The sequence below is a fragment of the Anthonomus grandis genome, chromosome 17, assembly GCF_022605725.1.
Source record: "Anthonomus grandis grandis chromosome 17, icAntGran1.3, whole genome shotgun sequence".
Taxonomy (NCBI): domain Eukaryota; kingdom Metazoa; phylum Arthropoda; class Insecta; order Coleoptera; family Curculionidae; genus Anthonomus; species Anthonomus grandis.
In genome coordinates, this window is record NC_065562.1 from 17,639,992 (window position 1) to 17,651,420 (window position 11,429).

The following is an 11,429-nucleotide window of genomic DNA, read 5'->3' on the forward strand; positions in this document are numbered from 1 at the left end:
TTTACGACGTTTGGAGAACCGTTTAGTCCGTCTTCAAAGCTAGACGTTTCGGTTTTATAAAGCCCTCACCAGTTTTTTGAAACGTATAGAATCAACAGACAACATTGTCCCAATCTAACTGCCTGGAATAAACAAACAATTTAATAATATGACTTCAACTGTATCGGGTCTTACCTTGAGGGAAATCACCCTCATTGATCTTTTAACGACATTTTCATTAACTCATAATAGAGATGTAAGAATCGTGTTCAGTTTGCCCCAATTGGCTCGTAATTGTTTTATAATTCCGGGCCAATAATCCTTTCGATATATCATTAAGTTTAAATAACCCCTATAAGGATGTTTATTATAAACTTACTGGTCCTTTCTGCCCTTTTTCAACTATCTTATCAACAGAATTGTGAAGAGCTTCAAGGATTCTTAAGGGAATTAAAGCAGTTTAGAACTTTGATGGTTCATCGTGCTTTAGAGGCTGATAATTGCTTGCACCTTTTAGCGAAAACCCATCCAACAATATTATTAAATAACACTACGAATGTTCTTGGCTCGGAGTTGGACATTTTTCTAGTTTTTTCCCTTAAAAGTGGTTCTTGGCTCACCGGCTTGGATTATTTGGATAAATCGAGACTCTGGACCCGCAGGCATAAAACCCTCTTCATCGGGAACTTTAGCCTGGAAAACGTCAAAGAAAATTCCATTATAGCGTTAAAACGACTTTGGGCCATCAATTTGGCTTTTATAGACTTCGGGAATTTCTCCAACGTTATGAGGTATAATATGTATATTAGAAAACAGCATTTAATAACCATTTTTTTTTAGATTTAACCCGTTTTCTGGTAAAATGCTAACGGGGTCTTCGTTGGAAATAATCTGCAAAGATATTTCGGGCAATTTATACGGATACGAGCTGAAAATCGCCATGTTCGAGAATATCATCGCTAAATGGAATGGGGAATCGTTTGAGGGTCAGTATGCAATCATGAAATAGTCATTGTTTCTTGTTTACTTCATCTTCAGGGCTCTTTCTCTAACCATAACGGCAATATTGAGTGTTGATAGTGGCCCTGTATTTAATTTTTCCAGGTAGTTGTGGTAATATTTCCACATATGGTCTTCAATTGCATGGAAAGAATTAACGATTTTCCAATAAATACTGTCCTGGACTTACAGTGCTAAATTTAGCACATACATATGGACATTTCAACTGCTTGAAAGATAATAGTATTTCTTTAGCAAGTCTACGCCCCTGGATTTGGAGCGTCGATGCATTAAAGCAATTACAATTTCTCCATTAAAAAAAATATAAGTTTCTTTCTCTGACCCATTATTCTTGGCATAAGCGCGTCTTTCTTCAATGCGTTCTCCTTTAAAAAGTTAGTTAGTAGTTTAAATTCCACTTCTATTTAAGGAGCTGATTAAATATTATTGGTAAAATAACGTGGAAAATTACTGTATATGATATAAATTCAATTTTCACTAACTTTCCAGGCAAAATTGATCTTTTATTCAATTTTTTGAGGGATATATTCATGGAATTCCCTGGAAAATTTAATATTATCATAAATACGGTCCTGTACGTCCTATTTGCGTTTTTGGAGCTAAATTTTGTTCTGGCAATTTTTCCAGTAAGTACAGGGCCGTACTAAGGTATATAATTATTAAAAAAAAAAATCGAGGGAGTTAAAATGGTACATTACGTGTAAGAATTATTTGAAAATTATGACTATTAAAATGTTCCATAACTTTTTTGCTATTAAAGATAGTGATGTGAATTAAAAGCTGTGATGTAAACCGAGCCATGGAGTACGTTTTTTGTTAGAAAGAAATTTTTTGAGAAATCAATAGTTTTCGAAGAAAATAAAAATTTCGGATTTTTCCATTTTTGTACTTTGACCACTTTAAAAGTTCCATAACTTTCTTGCTATTAAAGATAGAGATGTGAATTAAAAGCTGTGATGTAAACCAAGCCATGGAGTACGTTTTCTGTTAGAATGAAAATTTTTGAAAAATCAACGGTTTTTGAGAAAAATAAAAATTTTGGATTTTTCCATTTTTGTACTTTGACCACTTTAAATGTTCCATAACTTTCTTGCTATTAAAGATAGAGATGTGAATCAAAAGCTGTGATAAAAACCAACACAGTGAGTTCGTTTTCTATAAGAATAAAAATTTTTGAGAAATTAACGGTTTTCGTAAAAAATAAAAATTTCGGATTTTTCCATTTTTTTACTTTGACCACTTTAAAATTTCCATAACTTTCCTGCCATTAAAGATAGAAATATGAATCGAAGACTGAGATGTAAACCAAGACACTGAGGACGTTTTCTATTAGAATGAAAATTTTTGAAAAATTAACGGTTTTCATCAAAAATATAAAATTCAGATTTTTTCCCTTTTTGTACTTTGACCACTTTAAATATTCTATAACTTTCTTGCTATTAAAGGTAGAGATATGAATCAAAAGCTGTGATGTAAACCAAGCCATGGAGTACGTTTTCTGTTAGAATGAAAATTTTTGAAAAATCAACGGTTTTTAAGAAAAATAAAAATTTTGGATTTTTCCATTTTTGTACTTTGACCACTTTAAATGTTCCATAACTTTCTTGCTATTAAAGATAAAGATGTGATTCAAAAACTGTAATGTAAACCAACACAGTGAGTTCGTTTTCTATTAGAATGAAAATTTTTGAGAAATTAACGGTTTTCGTAAAAAATAAAAAATTCAGATTTTTTCCGTTTTTATACTTTGACCACTTTAAATGTTCTATAACTTAGTTGCTATTAAAGATAGAGATGTGAATCAAAAACTGTGATGTAAATCAATACAGTGAGTACGTTTTCCATTAGAATGAAAATTTTTGAGAAATTAACGGTTTTCGTGAAAAATAAAAAATTCAGATTTTTTCCGTTTTTGTACTTTGACCACTTTAAATATTCTATAACTTTCTTGCTATTAAAGATAGAGATATGAATCAAAAACTGTGATGTAAACCAACACAGTCAGTACGTTTTCTATTAGAATGAAAATTTTTGAAAAATCAACGGTTTTTGAGAAAAATAAAAATTTCGGATTTTTCCATTTTTGTACTTTGACCACTTTAAATGTTCCATAACTTTCTTGCTATTAAAGATAGAGATATGAATCAAAAACTGTGATGTAAACCAACACAGTGAGTACGTTTTCTATTGGAATGAAAATTTTTGAAAAACCAACGGTTTTCGAGAAAAATTAAAATTTTGGATTCTTTCACAAAATTCAATTCAATTTCATTCAATTAAAATTTTGGTCAAATTACTATTCTTAATATCTTTCTTGCTATTAAAGATAGAGATGTGAATTAAAGACTGTGATGTAAACCAAGACACTGAGGACGTTTTCTATTAGAATGAAAATTTTTGAAAAATTAACGGTTTTCGTGAAAAATAAAAAATTCAGATTTTTTCCGTTTTTGTACTTTGACCACATTAAATGTTCTATAACTTTCTTGCTATTAAAGATAGAGATGTGAATCAAAAACTGTGATGTAAACCAATACAGTGAGTACGTTTTCTATTAAAATAAAAATTTTTGAAAAACCAACGGTTTTTGAGAAAAATTAAAATTTCGGATTTTTCCATTTTTGTACTTTGACCACTTTAAAAATTCCATAATTTTCTTGCTATTAAAGGTAGAGATATGAATCAAAAGCTGTGATGTAAACCAAGCCATGGAGTACGTTTTCTATTAAAATAAAAATTTTTGAAAAACCAACGGTTTTTGAGAAAAATTAAAATTTCGGATTTTTCCATTTTTGTACTTTGACCACTTTAAAAATTCCATAATTTTCTTGCTAATAAAGGTAGAGATATGAATCAAAAGCTGTGATGTAAACCAAGCCATGGAGTACGTTTTCTATTAAAATAAAAATTTTTGAAAAACCAACGGTTTTTGAGAAAAATTAAAATTTCGGATTTTTCCATTTTTGTACTTTGACCACTTTAAAAATTCCATAATTTTCTTGCTATTAAAGATAAAGATATGAATCAAAAGCTGTGATGTAAACCAAGCCATGGAGTACGTTTTCTATTAAAATAAAAATTTTTGAAAAACCAACGGTTTTTGAGAAAAATTAAAATTTCGGATTTTTCCATTTTTGTACTTTGACCACTTTAAAAATTCCATAATTTTCTTGCTATTAAAGATAAAGATATGAATCAAAAGCTGTGATGTAAACCAAGCCATGGAGTACGTTTTCTATTAAAATAAAAATTTTTGAAAAACCAACGGTTTTTGAGAAAAATTAAAATTTTGGATTTTTCCATTTTTGTACTTTGACCACTTTAAATATTCTATAACTTTCTTGCTGTTAAAGATAGAGATATGAATCAAAAACTGTGATGTAAACCAATACAGTGAGTACGTTTTCTATTAATGAAAATTTTTGAGAAATTAACGGTTTTCGTGAAAAATAAAAAAATCAGATTTTTTTTGTTTTTGTACTTTGACCACTTTAAATGTTCCATAACTTTCTTGCTATTAAAGATAGAGATGTGAATCAAAAACTGTGATGTAAACCAAGACAGTGAGTACATTTTCTATTAGAATGAAAATTTTTAAGAAATCAACGGTTTTTGAGAAAAATAAAAATTTCGGATTTTTCCATTTTTGTACTTTGACCACTTTAAAAATTCTATAATTTTCTTGCTATTAAAGATAGAGATATGAATCAAAAGCTGTGATGTAAACTAAGCCATGGAGTACATTTTTTATTAGAATGAAAATTTTTGAGAAATCAACGGTTTTTGAAAAAAATGAAAATTTAGGATTTGTCAAAATTTGTACATTCTTACGTATTTCAAATGCCTGGAAAAAATTATATATTTTTCTAAATTAAAAACACCTCTAAGTACGACCCTGTGCTTGCTGAAATAAATACCAGAACAAGGCTTAGAAGCTCTAGTTCGAAAAATGGACATACAGAGACGTATTTACATACGTTTCTCTTACATTTTTAATTTTAAGGTCGAGACGGTCTCTCCTTGACGGAAATGATCAAAAAACTAAACGCCACCCCCAAATACATCTTCCACGCGGAGGGAGATTACGGCGACATCATCAATGGCACCCCCACCGGAATATTGAAAACCATTATGGAACGTAGGGTGGATCTCTCTTTCAATATCCGCTTCATCATGTTAAATTATACCAAACTAGTACGTACTAGACATATCCCGGATATATATATTCTATTCTAACTAACTAAAATCTCTTTCAGATCGATTTTACTAAGACAGTAGAACTTTCCTTCGCAGTAATAGTCTTACCGATCCAATCGGCTAAAGCCAACATCCTAAACATAATCCCCCCATCGATTTTATTGTTGGGTATCCTCCTGTTGCTTATTTTCTCGATTTACGTGAAAAAATGCGGCAAAAAACCCACTTGGAACAACATACTTTTATTGAACATGCAACTGCTCACCAGCAGAACCGCGAGCCTGTTGAACATAAAATACTACAAACTGGTCCTGATCACTTTAATAATTTACTTCTTTTTCGTGGATAATTTGTTCCAAGCCCGTTTGGTAAGCGTGCTTACCAAACCGACCGAGGTGCCCAGATTTACCAAAATAAAACAAGTGGCCGAGTCGCATATTAGATTCAACACCGACGTTATTTTACGCTTCTCCTTGGACACTATGGAAGGGATTTACAAGGAAGAAACCCAACAAATACTGAAGAGAAACAAGTACTTTTGCGATAACAAGAAGTACCTCGAGAGGATTTTTCAGTGTTACCCAAACGAGGGTTTTTTAAGCTTAATAAGCCTTGCCAAAGACTACATAGGACGCACCCTGGACTCCCAAGGTTACCGGAAACGTTGCTACTATTTCCTGGAAGAAACCCTATTTTTCATCCATAACAGTTTCATCCTGACTCAGGGTTCGCCACTGTTATCCAGGGTGGACCAACACATGGATCGTCTCCATTCAAGCGGATTATTCGCCCTTTGGGAGAGAAACCAACGGCCCGTTTCCATAGAGGCGAACTCAAACGAACCGAAGAAGATCCAGCTGCGGAACGTGCTGTTTTGTTTTTATATACTCGTGGGAGGTTGGGTTTTGGGTTTTTTGGTGTTTTTGCACGAGGTGGGACTTTACTAGGATCAAAGTCTGGTCAAAATCTTTTACAAATGTATCGTTGCACATCCAAAGGTTTTTCTCTTTTTGGTAATATAAAGGTCAAACAGACATATTTGCAAAAAGTCCGAAATAAAATGAAAAATAACTGAAAGATATCTTTTAGACTTTTCGGGATTTCACAATTTCGATACCTTCCAGGCATTGGAAATGATTGAAAGGAATAAAAGGTTATCTCAAAACCTGAAATAACATTGTAAATGAGTTTAAAAATTATTTTAAAAGCCTGAATAAAAATTTAAAGTTTATCCAAAGGTCTGGTATAAAGAGAACAAGAAAAGTTACTTAAAATACCTGAAAAGCACCAAAAAAAATATTTGCAATACCCACAGCCATAAATATTGATTTTTTATTGAATTCCAGATATATAAGGTCAATTTTTACAACGCCTTCCCACCGTTGTAAATTATTTTTCATGTCAGGTATTCCAAGCTTTTGGAGTGGCTTTTAATTTTATTCCATTTCCATGAAAAATTGTCTGGAAGTTATTATAAAAAAATTACAACAAATACCTGGATTGATAGACAATTCTAGCTATCTGGAAGAGACTTAAAATGAATTGAAATCTCTCAAATTACATGAAAAGACCAAAAATCTTATGAAACATTATAATTACAAAGTCTTACAATTACTGACTTTTAAAACTAATTAATGACTGTTGAATAACTGTGAGGTGATATAAAGGATCCATATAAATAATTTATTATAGGCAATTGATTTTGGAAAATTATTTCAAGTTCCTGGACTAAATTAATGGCAAAAATATCCTAAAGAGTCCCTTATAAAGTTTCAAAAAAGTAAATTGATAATGGCCGGACAAAGTCGAAACATCAGACTTTAAATTTAGTGAAACTTGGCTTATTTGAAGACGAATTAAACGGATTCCGAAAGGTCGTAAAGGAACAGGGAATATTTTAGAAAGGATGGACAAGATAAAATAAAGAATTTATTCCAGGCAATTGAAATTATTCTCCTAATTCAACTGCCTGGAATAAATTAATTATTAATTTATTACATTAAAGAAAAAACCCTAAGAGATCCTATAAAAACCCAATAATTAGGCGATTGAATGTGGAAAATGATTCCAACTGCCTGGACTAAATTAATTGAAAGAGACCCTATATAATAATTCAAAAAAGTTTAATTAAAAAATTAAGGAGTTAAGAGTTATTTATTCTAAACAAACTTTAAGAATGGGGTAAATATCTATTTACTTTTTGGCATCATTCGATATTATTTTATCCATGATATTAAGACGCCACACTACTAGACCAAAAGTTATAAGCAAATACACGTAACTTCTTTTAAATTTTAATTTTCTTATTGTAGTAAAAAATTCAGTTCGATTAGATTGTTTTTTTTTTTATTAGATGGCGTTAAACTTTTACTAGAACCTCTCTATTATTTCAAACATAGACGTCGGTCCAGACTTTAAATTAATTGAAACTTAATTTGATTGGATTTGAAGATACATACGGATTCAGAAACATCGTCTTAAAGGAACAGGGAATATTTTACAAGGGGCGTAAAGAATTTATTCCAGGCAGTTGAATTCGGAAAAATTATTCCAATTGCCTGGAATATACTAATTATAAAGAGAAGAAATCCTAAGGGACTCCTAGGAATTTTTAAAGGTAAACTGATTGTGGCCACACAAAGCCGAAACGTCTGGCTTTAAAGTGACTGAAACCAAGTTTGTTTAGCCCTGAAACGTCGCAAAGAAAATTGGGTGTTTTCCTGGTTTTTTTCATGCTATTACAGGCGTTCGACGTCACTTCGTCATATTGCGTTAGTTTTGTGTATTCCAGGGATTTTGAGTCGTTTTTGTTTGATTCTTAATAATTTTTTGAGGCTTTTTAAATCAGTTTTTTCTCCAAGGAACTTAAAAAACTTTCCATGTTCCAGGCATGTTAAGTAATTCGTTCATTTTGCAAGGATAATCAAATCAATTCTTTAATGTTTTCCAGGCACAAGGTTCTTTTCAAGCGTTTGGAGTAATTTTTTTTATGCCAGATCCTCGAAGCTATTTACAAATTCCTTTTGTGGTATTTTGAGTCATTTTTATACGCAATCCAGACATTTAAAGTTTATTTTTATTTTATACAAGGAATATGGGTTAATTTTCAATTTTATTCCAGGTATTCAAAGTCATTAAGTATTTGATGATTTCTTTGGTATTTACTGTCAGCTAGAACTATGTTTCAACCTCTTGGAAAAAGGTATAAATATCAATTGTCTGTAAGAAAAAAAAACGCATTTTTCGTTCCTTTAAACAATTTATTACATAAAGGTGGTTTAAAATTGAATTAATTAAAAAGCAAAATCAATTATTTCTTCCAGGCAGTTGAAACTTGCCGTCGAAAATATAATGACACTTTTTCAACTGCCTAGACGAAACAAAATATTTTTCATTCCTTTAATGTTTATAGAATAATTAAACAACCGTTTAAAGCCAAAATTGCAACGTTTTTATGTTATAAATGTACCTAAAAAATAGCAGTATTAAAAGGAGATTCAAAAATAACTTCTTTGCCCTAAAAAGGCCTATTTACAGCACTAAATACCCCAGGAGCTCCACAATTCAACTGCCTGGAATAAATTAATTATTAATTTATTACATTAAAGAAAAAACCCTAAGAGATCCTATAAAAACCCAATAATTAGGCGATTGAATGTGGAAAATGATTCCAACGGCCTGGACTTAGGTGTTATTAATTCCAAACTAACTATAAGAATGAGGTAAATATCTATTTACTTTTTGGCATAATTCCATTTTATTTTATCCATGATATTAAGACGCCACACTACTAGACCAAAAGTTATAAGCAAATACACCTAACTTCTTTTAAATTTTAATTTTCTTATTGTAGTAAAAAATTCAGTTCGATTAGATTGTTTTTTTTTTTATTAGATGGCGTTAAACTTTTACTAGAACCTCTCTATTATTTCAAACAGAGACGTCGGTCCAGACTTTAAATTAATTGAAACTTAATTTGATTGGATTTGAAGATACATACGGATTCAGAAACATCGTCTTAAAGGAACAGGGGATATTTTACAAGGGGCGTAAAGAATTTATTCCAGGCAGTTGAATTCGGAAAATTATTCCAATTGCCTGGAATAAACTAATTATAAAGAGAAGAAATCCTAAGGGACTCCTAGGAATTTTTAAAGGTAAACTGATTGTGGCCACACAAAGCCGAAACGTCTGGCTTTAAAGTGACTGAAACCAAGTTTGTTTAGCCCTGAAACGCCGCGAAGAAAATTGGGTGTCTTCCTGGTTTGTTCATGCTATTACAGGCGTTCGACGTAACTTTTTCATATTGCGTTAGTTTTGTGTATTCCAGGGATTTTGAGTCGTTTTTGTTTGATTCTTAATAATTTGTTGAGTCTTTTTAAATCAGTTTTTTCTCCAAGGATTTTAAAAGACTTTCCATATGTTCCAGGCATTTTAAGTAATTCGTTCATTTTGCAAGGATATCAAATCAATTCTTTAATGTTTTCCAGGCACAAGGTTCTTTTCAAGCGTTTGGAGTAATTTTCTTTATGCCAGATCCTCGAAGCTATTTACAAATTCCTTTTGTGGTATTTTGAGTCATTTTTATACGCAATTCAGACGTTTAAAGTTCATTTTTATTTTATACAAGGAATATGGGTTAATTTTAAATTTTATTCCAGGTATTTAAAGTCATGTTAAGATTTCTTCAAAGTATTTGATGATTTCTTTGGTATTTACTATCAGCTGGAACTACATATATCAACTGCCTGGAAAAGGGTATAAATATCAATTGTCTGCAAGAAAAAAAACGCATTTTTCGTTTCTTTAAACAATTTATTACATAAAGGTGGTTTGAAATTGAATTAATTAAAAAGCAAAATCAATTATTTCTTCCAGGCAGTTGAAACTTGCCGTCGAAAATATAATGACACTTTTTCAACTGCCTAGACGAAACAAAATATTTTTCATTCCTTTAATGTTTATAGAATAATTAAACAACCGTTTAAAGCCAAAATTGCAACGTTTTTATGTTATAAATGTACCTAAAAAATAGCAGTATTAAAAGGAGATTCAAAAATAACTTCTTTGCCCTAAAAAGGCCTATTTACAGCACTAAATACCCCAGGAGCTCCACAATTCAACTGCCTGGAATAAATTAATTATTAATTTATTACATTAAAGAAAAAACCCTAAGAGATCCTATAAAAACCCAATAATTAGGCGATTGAATGTGGAAAATGATTCCAACGGCCTGGACTTAGGTGTTATTAATTCCAAACTAACTATAAGAATGAGGTAAATATCTATTTACTTTTTGGCATCATTCGATTTTATTTTATCCATGATATTAAGACGCCACACTACTAGACCAAAAGTTATAAGCAAATACACGTAACTTCTTTTAAATTTTAATTTTCTTATTGTAGTAAAAAATTCAGTTCGATTAGATTGTTTTTTTTTTTATTAGATGGCGTTAAACTTTTACTAGAACCTCTCTATTATTTCAAACAGAGACGTCGGTCCAGACTTTAAATTAATTGAAACTTAATTTGATTGGATTTGAAGATACATACGGATTCAGAAACATCGTCTTAAAGGAACAGGGAATATTTTACAAGGGGCGTAAAGAATTTATTCCAGGCAGTTGAATTCGGAAAATTATTCCAATTGCGTGGATTAAACTAATTATAAAGAGAAGAAATCCTAAAGGTACTCCTAGGAATTCCTAAAGGTAAACTGATGGTGGCCACACAAAGCCGAAACGTCTGGCTCTAAACTGACTGAAACCAAGTTTGTTTAGCCCTGAAACGTCGCAAAGAAAATTGGGTATTTTCCTGGTTTTTTTCATGCTATTACAGGCGTTCGACGTCACTTCGTCATATTGCGTTAGTTTTGTGTATTCCAGGGATTTTGAGTCGTTTTTGTTTGATTCTTAATAATTTTTTGAGGCTTTTTAAATCAGTTTTTTCTCCAAGGAACTTAAAAAACTTTCCATGTTCCAGGCATGTTAAGTAATTCGTTCATTTTGCAAGGATAATCAAATCAATTCTTTAATGTTTTCCAGGCACAAGGTTCTTTTCAAGCGTTTGGAGTAATTTTCGTTATGCCAGATCCTCGAAGCTATTTACAAATTTCTTTTGTGGTATTTTGAGTCATTTTTATACGCAATACAGACGTTTAAAGTTCATTTTTATTTTATACAAGGAATATGGGTTAATTTTCAATTTTATTCCAGGTATTTAAAGTCACGT